At 37.5% G+C, this 17,893-nt stretch overlaps 1 protein-coding gene across 2 annotated transcripts in view; it reads left to right on the forward strand.

The window, feature by feature from the left end:
• The window catches only part of LRMDA (leucine rich melanocyte differentiation associated), a 597,778-nt gene that overhangs the window by 509,106 nt on the left and 70,779 nt on the right, over positions 1–17,893 (forward strand). The gene's annotated exons all lie outside the window — the stretch shown is intronic.

Raw genomic sequence — 17,893 nt, forward strand, 5'->3', positions numbered from 1 at the left:
AGTGCTTGGTGATATTTTTGTGTGTGAGAGAGAACAAGGTAAAGAGATTTGAGTGGTTAAATATTGCTAAGTAGATGATGATATGGAGCATTGGTGATTTTGAGAGAATTTGTAAACTTTCTCATATTTGTAAAGAGAGCTTTTGGGCAATTTAGGGCTATAATTTTGAAATGTTAGCACATTTTCATGGCAATAAAAAGGGGTTCTTCTCTGATTTCCAACATTAAAAGGTGGATCAGTGTTCAATTTCCTTTTTCACCAGTCCTTGGACTTAAAAAAGCACCTTGGGCAAGTTCTCAAATTCCTTTTGCATACCCATGGACCAAAAAAAGGTTCAGGGAACAGGTGAAAAACTGAAGCAGTCAGGAAGGGTACATTCCAAGGTCTTTCATCTTTAGCCTAAAAAGGAGAAATTTGTAGAGCTTGCAGCATTTTTCAGCTTAAAACCAGAGCACCAATACTCATTTATTTCCCCTATTACATGTTGATTTCATGTTGATCATGCAAATCCTTGGCAGGTTTTGTACAGGATTCTGGAATCAAAGTCAGGCTTCCATGTATGGATTCATGGTACCCTTAATGCATGTTCAGATTCTGCAGCACTGTAAAAGATTGAGGCAGTTTTAGGACTTGAAACCTTCTGAAAGAACTAAGCAGGCACTCCAGCTGCACAAGGAGCCATGATTCAGGTGGGAAGGATGAACAAAGGAGCCTTTAATTAGCCTTTAATTTGTTGCAGCTGAGATCAATCCCAGCTGTTGTGCCACAGCTAAAGATGGGAGTGAAGCTCCTTGGTGTAAACTGAGAGAAGGTGCTGGAAATCAGGTGCCCTGAAAGTGCTGTGTTCTGACAGTGACCTCAGGGAGTAACTGGTACTTTTCCAAGAGAAAGGACCACAGTTCTGGATGTGAGCACACTGCTGGGCTGCAGAGATTAAAAAAAACCCCAAGATATAAAATAACTCCTTTGCCTCCACTTCCCAAGGTACAATTTCTGGCTTTGGTTTTCAGGTAAGTCCATTTGCTTTGAGGTTGGATTTCTGGTGTTGGATTGAATGTCTAGGATCTAGTGGGACAGTAAGTAGAAAGAATGCTGCAAGTGCCTAAATTCTGTAAAAATCCATTGAAACTGTCATTGAAAGACAGGTATTTTTAGATTTGTTTGTTTAGATGTAGTCAATTAGAAGTTTGGATTCATGGCTGATTTTGGAATCTAACTTGGTAAAAGAAATGCCAGTAGCATTAAGCATCAAAAGTTGTGTCCCTGCATTATTGATTGACTTCTTTTGCTTTTTGTGTGGCTCTAGCAGGGCATCCACATGGATGTCCATTCAGAGCTGGAGCTTACCAGGTTCTGAGTACTGTGTGTCTTGAGACTTCCTCCTCTCTTACTATGAAAGGAGGAAGTTTTCTTCCCCAAATTATGGACTTTTTACCCTTAGCTCTTTACATAATTGATTATTCTGTCTTTTCCCAGAAATATTTTGCTTTGCCTGCTAAACATGTGCTTGGAGATTTCCTTGATGATTAAGCACAGCTATAAATAAAGTGAATGGAGGAGAGAGTGTCATCCAAAAAATAGGATAAAGTTGGCCCTGAAAGAGACCTTGTTAGCATGATCCAATAAGTCTGTATGTATACTTTTGTATATATAAAATATATTCACAAGGAAATAAGAGATCTTTCCAAAATTCCAGGTGTTGTAAATAAAGCTTGGAACAACCTGCTGGCAGGGCCCATTAACTACAGTCAACTTTTTTTATATAAAGAAAAATCTTTGAGTTCACAAGCTCATAAAAGATTAATTGGAGTCAATAGAAAAATCTCCAAGAAAAGAATGAAACACTTAAACATGCTCCGTAGGTTCTGAGTATTTTCAGGTTTTTTCTTCACTGAATGCTTTTAGTGTTGTGAAAAAAAGATTGAATCAGCTGTTGCATGTGTAAATATTGTCAGTTTTCAGTGCAAACTGGAAAGCAAAATGCTGTAAGTTTGTGAATGCTCTTATTTGTCCCTGGAGAGCTTTGTGTTTACCAGAATCTGAAATTCTGGCAAATGGTTTGGTGCAGCTGTTAATTGATCTGGGGGGGAGAGTGGGTTGGGAAGTAGGGAGCAGGAGCAAACTGAATGGATTTGAATGGTACATTTGGACATTTCTCTTTTTTTACCTTGGAGATTTGCAAAAATCTTGTAATTCTGCATGTGTTGCACCCTGCATCTCATGGCTTCTGTGTTCATGCATACAACATGTTATTTCCAGACAGGATCTGGTCTTTTTGGGTTGATTCCATATTTTGAACAGTCAATTTTCAGGAATTGTAAAAATCTTTCTCCCTTCCAGAGCCTGCAGGAAAAGCACGTGACAGTGCAGTGTCAGTGTGGAATCATAGAGAGTAATCACTCAGTTATATCAAGTGTTTTGGGGTTTGAGTTTGTAACTCAATGAGGAGTACAATAAACACTGGATACACATTTTAAGCTTTAGAAAATTTCTCCCCATCTTGGCAGAGTTGTTTTCTCTTAAATTACTTAAAAAAACAAGTTTGAGCAACAAAGCTGAACCTTAACCAGCTCCCACTGTTCGTATTTTTTAGCAGAAAATATATTGTCCTTCTATAAAGGTTTGGAGCACCTGAGAGCAATATGACTTGATTCTGTAGGAGATCTAATTGCTGTCCCATGAGGCAAACCTTCCAAAGTGGTAATTTTATAGCTAGCCTTATTTTTGTTTTGATTCCAAAACAATGATCTCAAACTCCTAAGGGTCTGTCTTTGGTCTTTGTTAAACTAGCATTTGGTATTTCATTTTATATGGTTTTAGACACCAGTGATTTACTTGTGTGAAATTTGTCTATTTCTCTTACCCAGGCAAAAAAAAAAACAAAAAAACAAGTCAGTTTTAAAGACAAGCCTTGATGTCATGCAATGTTTAATTTATTTTTAAGTTGCTTGTGGTTTAGTTTTCAAATTTTCTGATGAAACAAAATAAAATGGACCCCACCTTTCCATCTGCTTGTCCAAATTTACCTACCTTTAAGAGGAAATAAAAAAAAAAATCAGTTCCTTAAACTTGTTTAAAACAGAAATGGCCATGCTTCCAGTACAGAAATGTAATGAAATGTAGAAAATTGCCCCAAAAGTTCTGTTAATGTGATTTGGTTTTTTTAAGTGGGTTGTTTGTCCAGTGGAGGTACCCTTCTGTTCATTATTGACAGTTCTTAACTAGGTACATAGTTTTAAAATAGAGCCTTCAATTCTTAACATAGTTGAAATTGATGGAAAAAAAATTAAAAAATTGCAGTAATGTCATTTTAGGGATAATGAAAAGCTCCTCACCCTCTACCCCCCCCTTGATGTCTTAATATTCCTTTTCCATGACAGCATCTTGGGTAAGAAAATGCCTTTGTTATATGTAAGCATTCAAACTCCAATTGCCTTCTATAAGGAGAGATGCTTTCCAGTTGGTTGGGAAAATGGGAATTTATCATTCTATCTCTAGAGAAGCAATATTACTAAATCATGACTATCATGAAAATCTGGTTTTCCCCATATTAAAAAATGCTGGATGCCCTTTGTGTAAATGGATATTTTATTCTCTATTACCTGATTTACTTGAAAACATATTCATTTGCCAAAGCCAGTTGGTTTCCAGTAACATTGTGCAAATGACTGCTTTCTGGCTCTGTTTCTGGGAACAACCAGTGGTAAGTTTGCCCCATAGCTTAATGGTAAAAGGAAGAAGAAGCAGTTTGCATTAGAAACTAAGTCTGTATTTATGTAAGGAGTTTTTAGAGCCTTAGCTTGGGTTTATGCCAGGGTTTAATAGTTCCAATCTATTCTGCCTTGTAAGAACTTCCTGAACAAATCCACTGTCCTGGTTTGGTGTCTGTTTAGTTAATTATCCAATCTTCTGGTGTGTGTGTGCATTACGTTTGCTTGTTTTATATTTGAATAATGAGTGCTTAAAGGGAAAACTATTTATTCTACCAGGTTCTTTGAGTCAACTGACAGAAACAGTTTCTTTTTTTTTGTAACAGTCTATTCTAAGTTTGAAAGTCAACTGCATTCAGAAGCCATGCTTAGAAATCCAGGGACAGAATATTTGTAAGCTTCCTAGTAGCCCTCTGAAGGTTATTTTGCAAAGCATTTTTGAACAGAAGGACAGAGATTCCTTCTGGTCACAGTTTCTAAGGTGTTTTTTTTTTGTTTGTTTGTTTGTTTGGTTGTTTTTTTTTGGTTTTTTTAAATTTGTTTTGTTTTTTTATAGATTTGTTTTGGAATTGAGATCTTTCCAAACTTTTCCATTCCTAGTCAAATGAAAGCATGTAGCCATATAGTCTGTTAGAGAGACACCTGAACTCAACAACAACAACAAAAAAACAAAAAACAAAAATCCAGAAACAAAAAAGAAAACCAAACAAAACCACCTACAAAAAAAGACCCAGACAAGTTGTTCTGTGTTTTTTCTTTTTTTTTGTTTTTCCTGTGGTCATTATCCTGTGCTATTGTATTCTGAGTATTCAGCATATTTAACTTTTCCATCATGACAAGTATGACTGTACAGAATGCATTCTGACTCATTTTTAGGGTGTCCCACACATAAAAGCCAGCTCCTAGCTTTGTAGAAGTTGGGATATGCATCAGGGCCAGACAGAAGGGTAGTTGAGAATGCAGAGCAAGCACTGTGCCATCCAGTTGTGCTGGAAATAACAACCCCATAGATGTCCAAGGAGATTTACTACTTTCAAAATTTGGTGTTGAAGGAAAAAGAGTTGGAATTTTTGGAGAGCCAGAGGGAGTAGTACAAGTGATGTGATGTGTGAAAGCCCCAAACTATCCTCTGGGGATTTACCTGTGCTACCTCAGTTTGCTCAGCCTGGTCATACTTCAGAAATAAATACTTGTAGGTTTATCTGGAACTAAAAATGCCTATTGATTCCTCAGGAGTTGTCTAGAGTTTTTCAGATAATACTTTAACCTTTCTGAAGTAAGATTATAAAATTGACACAGACTTTGTAGTAATAAATGTTAATACACAAAGGTCTTGGTTTTTTGAAGGCTTTCAACTCACTACAGATGCACTTTGAAAAGCTCTGCCATCTTTAAATCACAGCCATAAAAAGAAAAGGAAATCAGTTTGCATAAAAACTTACTTTCAGGAAGATAATTATCCTGTTCATATTATCATTGCAGTCTTCTCTATAGTTGTTATTGACACAGTTGTTAGGTACTCATTGTGTTTTCAAGCCAGAGGCTTACTTAGCCTTTGAAATTGATTGCTGGGAAAATCACAAAGCAATTTATGTAGCAACTTATCATAATTAGTTAGTTTTCTTAATGGGACCTGCACTTTATGCCTATCAATTGATTTTTCTGTGTATCTACATAGAGCAGCTCATTGTGTGCTGTCCAAAAAGAGAATTATAATAATAATAATTATAAAACCTATGGGTAATATTTTATCATTCAGTTGATCTAAGGGATCCTAAACAAATTTTAAACAAAAGCTGACTATAATGTATATAAGTTTATGCTTTAACTTGGTTAATAACTAAGATTAGGATGAATAAGAGGACTACAAGCAGATGCAGCATACACAAGTTCTGTACCAGGCAGAGATGCTGTGAATTGTGAGGAATTTCCTTTCTTTGTTTACATGAAGTGTCCTTTGCAAATACCACAGTTTTTAAGCTTCATGATGTTCTGGTGAGGGATAGACAACATACCTCTTTGACCAGGATCTTCTGACTGTGAAATGAATAACCTTAAAACAGATAAAAGATCTTCACAGCAGCACGGAACAGACAAGCTCATATTTTCCAGGGGCAGGAGGACTCAAAAATAAGCTGTGACATTTTCTGTTAAAGCCAGGAAATACGAACAGTGAGTTGTGCTGTACCCATGTCTTAGCCCCAGGGGGAGTGGGTGGAAATCATCTGCTTTTGGCACTGTGGGAGAAGACTAAAATAAGGATTCTGTTATGAAAAAGAGAAAAAAGAAAAAATTGAAGTTAGAGATTAGGTTCTCGTGCCTTGTTTATTTCTTCAGTTTGGGAAATGAACATTGGTGGAAGCACCACGGACATGGGAAAGCAAGGTGATGGTAAAGATTAGGGGCAACGTGAGGCAAGACTTGGTTAAGAAAGGATTCTGCTTTCCTGCCTTAACTCCTTTCTCTTAGTTAAGGGAATTTTGAGAGACAAGATGTGTTCTGTTAGGGGAGAAGGGAGTCTTTGCAGGCTGGAGGTGTGAGAAGGTCATGTCAGATGTTTGAAGAACTCTGTTGTGAGCAGTTCCTGGTGCAGCTGAGGGAAAGGCAGGCCAGGCTTTTCTCAGAGCCACTTCTGGATGACCCCTACTTGTGCATACCTGAGACTTGGAGGGGAGATGAGCAGTACAGACCCAGGTCTCTTTCTTCAGTGGGGTACCTAATTTCAGACCTCTAATTGGGATTTTAGTTTACAGCACCCCAGTTTTTTCTGTTGTGGTTGCTTAGTGGGGAGTAGAGGTAGAAGGGATGAATGAAACAGCAGAAGTGGGGAGAAGATGTGCTAGATGTTTCCTTAGAGAAGTTCACTGCCTTGAAATGCTTCCATCTGATAAGAGAAGCCCACCTGTGGTGGTATTTGCCCCAACTCTCCTCCTTGTGTGAATTGACACAGCTTCAGATGTTGCCTGGCACACACCTTCATGATCCATTCAGCTCTCAGCCATGGGACTGGTTTATCACTGAAAGAAAGAGCAGATTAAGGAGGGCCTCATGCAGGACCTCTCCTTAGCCCTAATCTGTTGGATTATTGGAATGGAGTCACCACTGATGGCAGTGGTCTTTTGTGGACTTCTTTTCTAAATGTGGAATAAATTGTGGTTGGGTTTGAGTTAGACCTTGATGAATATGGTTCAAGAAATAAATTTTCTGGGTCATTGGATTCGTGTTCTTTTCACTTATAGGGTCAACAGTTTCCTGCCTGTGTATACAAGGAATGTTGGATTCGAATCAGGATCCTGTAGTTTACTTTGACTTCAACATTAAAATGTACTTTTGTCTTACTGTATAATGCAATTATGAGAACAACCACTCATGTGAAACTGGGGTGGGGTGAAGGAGTGAGGGAGGAATGATATATCAAGTGGCTTGAAGCTTTGTGCAGTCTTTCTTGATGGTCAGAAAAGTGAAGGTTGGATTTGAAATGGCAACATTTTATAATTTGTGAGCCTTCTCTGTGTCCTGTGGTTTGGAAGTGAACCCATGGGGTCTGCCTTGCAGCTGACCAGCTGTAAGTTCTAGGAGGATTACTTCCTGGAGTGCTGTGTTTCTGTGGGAATAAAATACATGTGCTTCTCTACAGCATGACTTAAAAAGACAAAGAGTGTAATTAAGCAGTTAATCAAACGAAGATTAAAATTTTATTAACTATCTAAGGAGTGGGGCACAAAATTCCTATTCTGTATCTGATGCAAATTATGAGTCTGAGGCTCAGGCAGCCTTTCAAAATTGTTGCCTTTTTTTTTTTTTTACTTAAATATTATAGAGGCTTTAATTTTTTCACAGTGCATATTCCCCTGTAGGACTGCTGAAGACCTGACCACTTTCCATATTTTTGTCACTGTTCCCATAATTTCTGGAGTTTTCATTGCAACTATTCCCATATTTGCCAAAACTAACCTAGCAGGCTGGGCCCCAGTCGCCCATAGAAGTGTCACATGAGAGAGGAATATGATTAATGAGGAAAAAACTATAACTTCATATTTTCTGGTAGACTAGAAAGTGTCTGATGTTTCACAACATAGCTCATTTTGTCATGCTGGCAGTAAGAAACCATGAGAATGCTCAAGCTCCAAGCAGATAGAAAAAGTGGCAGAAAAACATAGAAAACATTGGCTTTTAGAAGTGGAAACTTGGGATCCAAAACCATAAACCTATCTAAAATCTTCTTTAGACGTGTAGGAGAACTAATGATGCAACAAGGCTGTAACTGGAACTTAAAAAAAAAAAAAAAAAAAAAGTCCAGTAAATTGGCCTTGGATTATGATCCTTTACACTAAAGAAGTCCGGTCCTGGGCTGCAGCATTCCAGCCCTTGCAGAGAACTGAGGTTCAAAGCACATGCAGGGCTGTGCAAACCCATTCTCCTGAGAGCTCCCCATGTTTAGTTAGCACTCCAGCCTGTTTTTGCAGGAGTCCTCCAATTTTATCATTCAGGCATTTTTACAGCCTCATTGGAACAAATAAACAAACATCTGGAATCATGTGGTATATTTAATTAAAAACTTTTTGTTTGGCCAGAAATAGTAAAATCATGAAAAATTGCCTGTCTCCAAGCTGGGAAAGGCTAAATGATCAAGCTGTTGGCTACAGACAGTTTTACAATGTATTGAAATTCATAGATATGCACACCTGCTACAAGCCCCCCTCTCCCCCCTTTATTTTGATTCATAACCATTAATGAGTGTTTAGTGCACAGATTGTAACCCTTGTTTAAATGGGAATTTACTGGTTTTAATAACATATAGACACGTGTTGCTCCAGTCCATGCAGCCTGGGGTGTTCTGCAGTACAGACAGGATAAAGCTTGAGACTCTTGATGACAAAAAAACCCACCTCTTGTAGTAGATGTTCCAGTTGAAAATGCTGTCATATGAGCATGGCTTCATTCCAGAGGTAGTAAATATCTGCCCCATGCTTAGAGTCTATGTATCAAATGTTGGAAGTGTGAAAGATGGTGTTTTCTCATTAAAATCAGAGCCTGCAATGAAAACCTAGGTTTTCCTTCTTTCACTGAATGTATTTTTGGAGGGAAATTTAAGATTCTTGCTGCTTTTGCAGATGAAACTGCTTGCTCTCATCTGAGAGATTACAGGACAAAATATTCTGCAGACAAGGATTATAATTTAGGAAAAATAATTTGCCTAATAGACTGCTGTCATTTTTTATGCTCAAATATAGGCCTGTGAACATATGGGACATAGAATCTTCATTTTGAGTTTTTATATCAGGGTATAAACAGCCAAACCTGCTATTGAGAAAAAAAAAATGGCAGAAGCACTGGGAGTGCTACTGCATCTGAAAATTCTTCCCAATTCTTCATATTGCTTATGATGAAATATCATACAGCATTCCTTGCCATAACATGTACTTTTCTTCCAAACTATGAAAAGCCAAAAAAAAAAAAAAAGTTTTGCATTTCTCTGTTCAGTTTGTTCTGGCAAGGAGTGGGTGAAGGTTCCTTTCTTTAATTTTGCCTGCAGGAAAGAAAGGGGTTTCTTGGTGGGATTTCATTGTGTATTCTAGGCAAGAAGAAAAAGCTGTCAACATTTTATAGGATGCGAGTGTATCTCCTCATGATCTAATGATATGTTTTCTGATCAAAGTTCCTTTCAGAGCTCTGAAAGCAAATGTTAAGTAGGTTGACAACTTCCCTTTTTTTCCTGTTTTGTGATATTTTTGTGATCTGTTAGTAACCTCAGTGCTAGAAAAGTAAATGATAGGAAGTGCCATGATATCCTTCATTAGGTTTGTATGCCCTTGAGCAGGAAAATCACACCTGGGGAGAAGGAGAGAGGTAAACAATAAGTATAAACAGGGGAAACTGTTGTCTGTCCTTACAAAAAAGAAGATGGCTGATCCTATTTTTTATTGTTGCTATTCATTGTATTGCCTTTTACAGTTTGAGGGATTTTTGAAAGTTATTTCTGTGTACACAGGATGAAATTCTTTTACTGCATTCTTGACAACCTCAGTGGGTTTTGTAAGACCCTTTCAAGAAAGCTTCTCTGTGACAAGTGCCTGGTGAACCTGGGCAAGCACCTGAAACCCCGCCACCTGTGGCTGCTGGAAATAAAAAATGGAAAATAACCCATTGAGTATGTACTTCCCCACCTCCTGAGAGCAAAATGCAATGCAGTGCAATTTTAGTACTTGAGTGCCACTGGGGAAAAGAGACTCCTAAAATCACATAGTGAAGCTCTGGAAAAATTCAGTGAATTTGTACTGAACATTATGTTATAAAAGCTAAGGAACCATAGACTTTGCTTCTCAAGTGAAACAGATTTGTATTGCTGTTAGGTTAGAGTCTAAAGCATGGAATGATGATAGTTTGCACAGTAGGCTGAAAAAATGTCAGGCTGGTGAATAAAAATCATTTTCCAGGAATGCTGATGTCTATTTAAAGACCAAATCAGACTATAATCCCCAAATTTGTTTTCTTTTATTTTTGCTCAGTGTCGGGTCCCATACAGAGAGGTGGAAAAAACACACAGCCCTTAGGTCTTCCAGACTCATTTGCAGTAGTATTCTTGGCTTCTCACAATTAGCAGAGAACTAAATTAGTGCTCCTGTCTGATCTGAGTGGAGGTAAAAAAATAGATGGGTACCACAATTCCAGGGCTGCTGTGCCCATGTGCTGGATTTGCTGCAGCAGCAGTGGCAAGTGTAGCAGCTTTAGGGCTTAGAAATCTTGCATCTCTCTCATCTCTACCTCTTCCTCATAGAAGGGAGGCAACTCCCAGATGGTTTTTGTGCTGAACTGTCATTTTTTGTGTCCATGCAATAAAAGGAGCAGGTTCCCTTGAGAAGGGAGATCTGGAATCTATCTTAAAGCAAGAAGATAGGCAGACATATCCAATGCCCCAAAAAATCTGCACCTGACCACCCCTCCCAAACCCACCCAGTTAATGAAGTTGGCAGATTTGTCTCCTTTTTAAATGTAATGAATGATAAATTCCATGAGGGGAAAAAAGAGAGCAACTTTCTAATCAAGATATTAAATACAAGCTACTAGATCATTCAAAAGCAATTTTGTGCTGTCTAATGCCAACCATTACTGATGTAAAGTACACAATGTGTCAAGAAAAAGAAATATCAGGTGAAATTACAGTAAAGTAAACAAGAGCTATGTAGGCATCCACTCAGCTGCTAATTGTGGATGTAAAGTTTGCCTCTGCCCTGTAATCCAACGTTAGATAACAAGGACATCAGAAATGTGAGATACAGCTGAAGGAGTCCCTCTCCTAACTCTTAATCATTGCACTGCTTTCTTTTCACTTTTGTTCCACTCTGTCATTATAAAAAGTAATTTCTTTACCAAGGTGAGCTTAATAATAAAGTGAGAGAGAAGCTGTCAGCTAAATTCTTTTTTTGTGTTGAAAAATCTGTTTGCAATAAAGGAGTGTGAGTGGCATTTTCAGTGGTCCCACCAATGAGGAAAATTAGACCATCAAGAGATGCCACAAAGGACAGAGCTTGAAATATTGGCAATGTCTGTGGATGCTCTTATCCTGCCAACCCTTGCATGCTTTTTTTTTTTTTTTTCTGTCTGCATGTTTAGGGACCATAGTTGCTCAGATCTGGATGAAGTGAAATAGTTGAAATAGGTTGCAGGACTTGTAGGTGGCAAGAAAGATAGAGGGAGCATCCTTCAAGTTGAAAAAGTTCTCTTGAGAAGCTAAAATGTGAACTGCAGTTTTGTAAATCAAGGAAGAAAAGAAAAATACAAAGTTCAGGTGTGTTCTGCTGAGTACAAAGGAAAACTTTGTGGTGAGTTGGTCAATGGGCATCGGGTATTTTCTGCTGAGCTGCTGAGGAAAGCACCTTCATCTCTGTAGAGCTTTCCTGACTACTCAGTAGGCCACAGCTATATTGCTTACTGCTAAACTTGGGCATCTCAGGAGCAAATCTGAGGCATTGTGGAAGCCTCTAAATATTCCCTTTTCTATAGGTAAAACATAGTTAGCTGGCCACAGAGCATTATAGCTAGAAAATATGAATAATCTATTAACATCCTTAAGGATAAACCCAAGTAGCTTGAAAGTTTGTTGCTAGTATATTAGGGGAGTAACTCATGAGGAGAATGACTTCTTTATAGATAATTCACATTTTCTGTAGTGCTGAGCTACATAAACACCTTCATCCTTCACCCAAGTACTCATCTTGGGTATTTTGATCTTGTTCACCAAGCTGTCCAGGACAACAAAATGAATGGAAGTTTATGGATTCTGTCCAAGACACACTCAAACTTTCACTCAAAAAACTCAAACTGCTCCTCTCTTCTAAAGGTAGTTTTAAGTGTTTTGGTTGACCATCATCAGTACTAATATTTTGGTGATTCTTGATTTGGCAATAGACTTGGAGATCCCTAAGAAGAGCTTGATGAGATTTCACCTCTCTAATGAGAGTTTGATAGATAACATGTTTAAATTGGGTGAGGGAGGGGGGCACTGTGAAATAGATCATATTGTAATGTCAGTAATCAAATGCACTGAAATATGTCATTGAAAAGATCCTTATGAATCTTAAAATTTAGGATGGCTGTCAGATTTCTTTTAGTTGATGAACAATGACAATTACAATTTGAAGATGAAATACAGTCCAAACTTGTCTCCTTGACAATCACTCCAATATTTAGACAAAAAAAGGGCTTTCTCACAGATGCCATTAGTTAACTCGTGCTTTTTACCTTTTCCCTCATGTAACTCTCATACTCTGAGAAGCCCAGCCCTGCAGAACTGTCATGTTGTACAAACATCAGATAAATTACATATGAGGATGTAATGCCAGAGGAACTTTAAAGACACCCCCAGAGATGGTTTGTATGACCCAGGAGAAACAACAAGGTTGTATTTGAATGAGTCTGGGTGTGCTTTTGAGCAATTACAGAACCTTCTCTCACTGATTTGAAGCCTCCTTCTATGCTTTTTGCAGAGCTGAATTAAGTTTTTTAAGTTCAAGTTTTCATATGCTGTTGCCTTGGTGCTTAATAAAGAAAAGGGGGGAGGGACAAATTAGCAGCAGTGGGAAGGGGCTGAAGAGCTGCTTTGGCTAAAAAGCCAGAGATTCTCATTAACAAAGCAATCTGCATTTATGAAGTATCTTTTTTGTGGAGTGTCTCTGGGCACTTGCAGTGCAATAATCTGTGGAGCTTGGCTAAGCAAGTCAAAAAGCTTGAAAGAATGGGAATTCTGAAAGCAGGGAAAGAATGGAGCTTGATCTAATGTCAGGGAGGGAGCTTTGGAGCCTTGGGGCACAATTATCAAATGGTCTGGCACCTGCCTTCTCTGCTCTGTATTTGTTTAGGGCAAGATTCAGTAATTCTGCTCATGGGATGGGTTTCCTTTTCCTGACTTCAACCCCCCCATGGTGCAGACTGGATCTGAATACCTGTACAGCCTCCACTCAGGTGTCAGTATCAGGGAAGGGTTACTCTCTGAAACTTTAGACAGGTTTTTTTTGGTCTTTTTTTCATCTCTTCCCACCCCACTCACCTACACACACACCTTTTTAATCAGAAAAGTGGTACTAAGAGAACACACAAAAAAGCAAATTATTTTGCTTTTCATGGCAGGATTCTGGTGGAATTTACAAGTTTAATTTTTTAATTTTTTTTCTGCTACTGATGAAAATGGCTACTGAAAAGGTAATGCTGACTACTACTATTTTTTACAGAAGCACAGGAAGAATTCTAATGACGTATTTGCTGCTTTGGAGAAAAATTGAGGGGTTTGAGTGCTATTATATTTCTTTCACTTTCTCCTTCTGAATGTATAAACAAGAGCAGTTTTGTCTTGCAGATACATTGTTACCTTTTTTGAGTGTCATGAAATCTTTTATGGACCCATATTCAAGCATTTTTGCAGCAAGAAACTGTTGATGTCCCAGCACATTTACTTAGTTAATGGTCAAGACAGGCAGTGAATAAAATAAAGAAAATAGAGTTTTCCTTACTTCTGTATTTGAGAAGATGAGGCAGAAAGCACTGTGTATGGTGGTTAAACCCAAGTGTCTGACACTTTGTGGGCTTAAGTATCCTAATTCTTGGTCCACAGAACACCCCATCCAATTCAAATATTTACCTCACAGGCACACATGGTGATTTTAATGATGTGTCCTTTATCACTCCTGTCTACACAGTGCTTGTTTTCATGGGATCAAGATCTAGCTTTCCTCTATGGATCATTCTGACTTGCTTTCTTTTACTTTTTAATTTATTTCTTTTTTTCAATCTGCAAATAACAGATTTGTACATCTTTTAAAACTCCCAGTGGAATAAACTGAGCCTTGTTGTAGTCACTGCAGCCTGTGTAGTTCAACACGTAGCTGTGAAGCCTGATTAATAAATATCAAGTATAAAAATGAATAAAAAAATAAGAAATGTGGGAGAGGGGATGTAGACAGGAAGGTAGGAATTAACAATGCTGGGGTATCCAACATTGTTTTCCTGAATATTTTAAGGAGCCTTCAGTAGGCTACAGTTTCCAAAGTAGCTCGTGGAGTTTGATGTCTTCTGAATCCTTTAGACCTTTCTAGGACAATTTTCCCTTTAGTGGGTTGTTGGGATTTTGTTATTGTTGTACAATTCATCTTTTAATGAATGCTTTTCATTTGCATATGTGATAGAATGTCCTTAATCTTTCTTTATTTTCAGAAAAGATCCCTCTTTTTCTACGACCTTTCTTTTCAGCAATTGCAAAACAGTTTCAGGGAAGAGCAGCACCATATCATTTAGGCTGTTCCAACTCCCTCTTCTTTAAAGATATTGCAAAGAGAGTGACAGAAGCCCAGCTCAGCTTTAATGGGTAGATGATGAGCAAGCCAAGGGCTTTTTTCATTAAAGCCCAAGTCTTTTCCTGTCCAGTAAACCCAAAAATTGAAATGATCCACACTATACTTTTCTGAGTCGCTCACAAAAATAATTAAGTGTTATGTGAACACTTGTGATGCTGTGTCATTTCTTTGCTGAAGCTGATGCTATTATGGCTGTAAACTACTATAGTGTAACAGCTGTTTATCAAAATATTCATGAACTTTTTCTGTGACAGGAGAAATGGGCATACTTGTAATACTGTTTCCATGGAAAAAGATGCATGTGTTTAGATTTAGTCCAAATGATGGCAAACTGTTCTAAACTTGACAGAACTAGTTCAGCACCTAATCCATAATAAAATAGGAACTGTGGTATTTAAACACTAATTCAGGGCATATCAGTTTGTATGCAAAGACTCTGTTTAAGATATTGTTTTTTTTTTTTTTTTTTTTTTTTTTTTTTTTTTTTTAGTAAATGCTACCCGAGCTACAGTGTATATCCCAGTCCTGGGATATGAGTAAGGTTTTTTTATCTGGGGTCCAAGCTGTGGTTCTGTGGTTTGCTGTCCCTGCCCAGTCTAACAGCTAGTGGATGTTACATGAGTTTTTGATTGATGAGGAGTTGAGGAGGATTTGGAAATCTAAAAAACCCACATTATTATAAGGATTACAGAACAGTGGGAAATGGAGCCAGGAATGTACCTATAATTTAGGGTAAAGAGTAATAATGAGTGCCCATAAAAATAAATAACCATGATGTTAAATAGACTGCAGATCATTTGCACCTTGAGGCTTTTCTCAGATTTTGTGCCAGTAAAGAAATGTGGTAATAAGCCCTAGTGGTTGTAGCCAGAAGAGTTTCCTTTGCACAAATTGTATTTGTTTTAAGCCATTTGAATAATCCCAGAACTATTTAGGAGCATGCAGGGAGAGGAGGAAGATGAAGGCAGAAGGCATAAAAAAGGCTGCACTACTTTGAAGAAATACTTTGTTTTCAGATTGTCCTTGATCACAGTTTTTTTTAATATTGCTTCTGACTCCTTGATAGCTGATAATGCCATTCTGAAATCTGTTCTAAGCACTTGTAATTATTTCAGTTCTGCTCAATAAGAAATCACTTTTGATCACTGTAGACATGCAAAATGAATCTGTGTGATAGCTGGCCAATCCTTCTAACAATCTTGAAAGTTCTTTATTAGCAGGTCCTCATCAGTCAAAAAGAAAAATACTTTGTCTTTCTTCCCTTAGAGCATCTTACTGTGTGGAGGGACTCGGGGCTGTGGTGGGAAGGTTGGTGGCTTTTCCTGTGCTTGCAAGTGTGTAGAGCAAAGGGTAAGATCAGCTTTCAGAGCTGATGAATTCAAAGCCTCTCTGCAGTGTCACCTTACCTGTTGCTTCTGCTTATGACAGAGGAATTTGATAAAATTGTCACACTGCTGATTTTTAAGTATTAATTCCTACCAGTACTCAGTCACAGCCCATGTTGTAATTAGATTTGTTTATAATGCAGTAGAGTCTACATGTGCTCTAATCAACACTGGGAACACGTTTTGCAGCTTTCCTTCTTTTAATTCTTGAAGTTTTCTGGATTTTGTTAGTATTTAAGATTGCAGAACAGTGATTTCCTTCTCTTCTCTACAAGTTCAGACAGTTTACAAATCACTCAGGGGGCACACTGTTGTGTAAGAATTTTTGTGGACATCTTTGACTGAATTTATTGAGAGTGAGTGGAATAAAATTTGGAAAGCAACACATTTTTAGTAAAATGTTTGCAGTTCAGTGAGAGGTGGAGTGGTCAACAGCTTTCTCCAGACCTCAAGTTCTCAAAGCAAAAAGGAAACTTATCCTCTCCATTGAGATATAAACTAGTTTATTTTCAGTCATTTATTTGAAAAGCTGATGCTCACCACAATAATTCATCAACCATTTTTTGTGAAGTGTATCTGGCAGGGCTTCTTGGCACCAGCCTTTGAAATTCTAAGAGTTCTTGCATCCTCTGGGAACAGAATGGCTTGCTCTTCTTATTGCACATCTGGAAGGAATGTTGCTGCCTTTTTGTTTCAACAGGGAGGAACTGTTAGGATAGTGATTTCACCTCTCTAAACTCTGTGCTAGCATCTTCAAAATTTTGAGGATGAAAGAAGAGTGCTGTTATTTATAATATATACTTGTGTTGCAGTTTAGAAGTGCAAGCAGTATAAAGAATAATTGCATAAGAATAACACTGAAAGCATGAAACAGTGGGAAATATTTATTGTTATTAAATTAACTATTTCAGTAACTAAATTAGTACTTCAGTGGACCTTTCACGAGGAGTGAAAGGCTAAGTTCTGTGGGTTTAATTATTAATAAAGTAATGTGTGTTAGTTAACCCTGTTGTGTTATTTAACCTCATCTGGCATGCTGGTTAAACAAAGCACAGATGCTTCATTCTGTTGGATGAAATTGTCCTTTTTCATGATCTAGAAAACATAGTAACCCTTCAGGCAAAAAAATAAATAATATCTTTCATTGTAAATTCAAGATTTTTTAAAGGGAATTTAGCTATCAGGAATAGTTTCCACCCAGTATTGAGTTCTACAGCCTTGTCTGAATGACAAGAAGTGTCTTGATTCCTTGTAAAAAATGAGTAGTGAATGTTTATGCTTACTTATATTATTTATTCCTATAGAAATAAACTCTGAATTCAGTTTAGCAACATAAACATAATTATCTAAAACCTAGTTCTCCTTATTGTGAATTTTATTTTATTTAGTGGGATCAATTACATTAGTTAATCTAATAAAATATCTGACACTTAAATTCTAATATTCTTAAATATCTGTTACTTAAATTCTGGTGTGTGCTCTTGGTCTTTTGCTGACCATGGATGGGTTTAAAAATATGCCTGAAAGACTTTTTGAATGAGAGTCTATTGGAACAAGGGTTAATGCTGTTTGCAAGCTTCGTGCTCCTAAAAATCTAGAAAAGATTGAATTTGGTTTAGTATTTCAATGAAAAATGGTATAAGGCAGAATGCCAACAGGAGATGCATTAATAATCCATAAACCTGTGGTAGCCAACTAATTTGGGACATTACAGAAAATCTTGGCTTTATGCTGGCCAATATTTTAATGTGAGTTTCCATCAATAAGTGCAGGATACACTAAGATAGGTTATTAATCTGCAAGGAAGAAACTCAAATTTGGAGAGATCTGATTTCTCTTCAGGAAGATCTTCTCTTTTAGGCATTAAATTTTAATCCAGTGTATTAAAACCCAAAGAGTTCTATATTGTTATTGTGGACTCCAGTGGAATGTTTTCCCATTACTAATTAGA

This window comes from Heliangelus exortis, chromosome 7 (genome assembly GCF_036169615.1).
Source record: "Heliangelus exortis chromosome 7, bHelExo1.hap1, whole genome shotgun sequence".
Lineage (NCBI taxonomy): Eukaryota > Metazoa > Chordata > Aves > Apodiformes > Trochilidae > Heliangelus > Heliangelus exortis.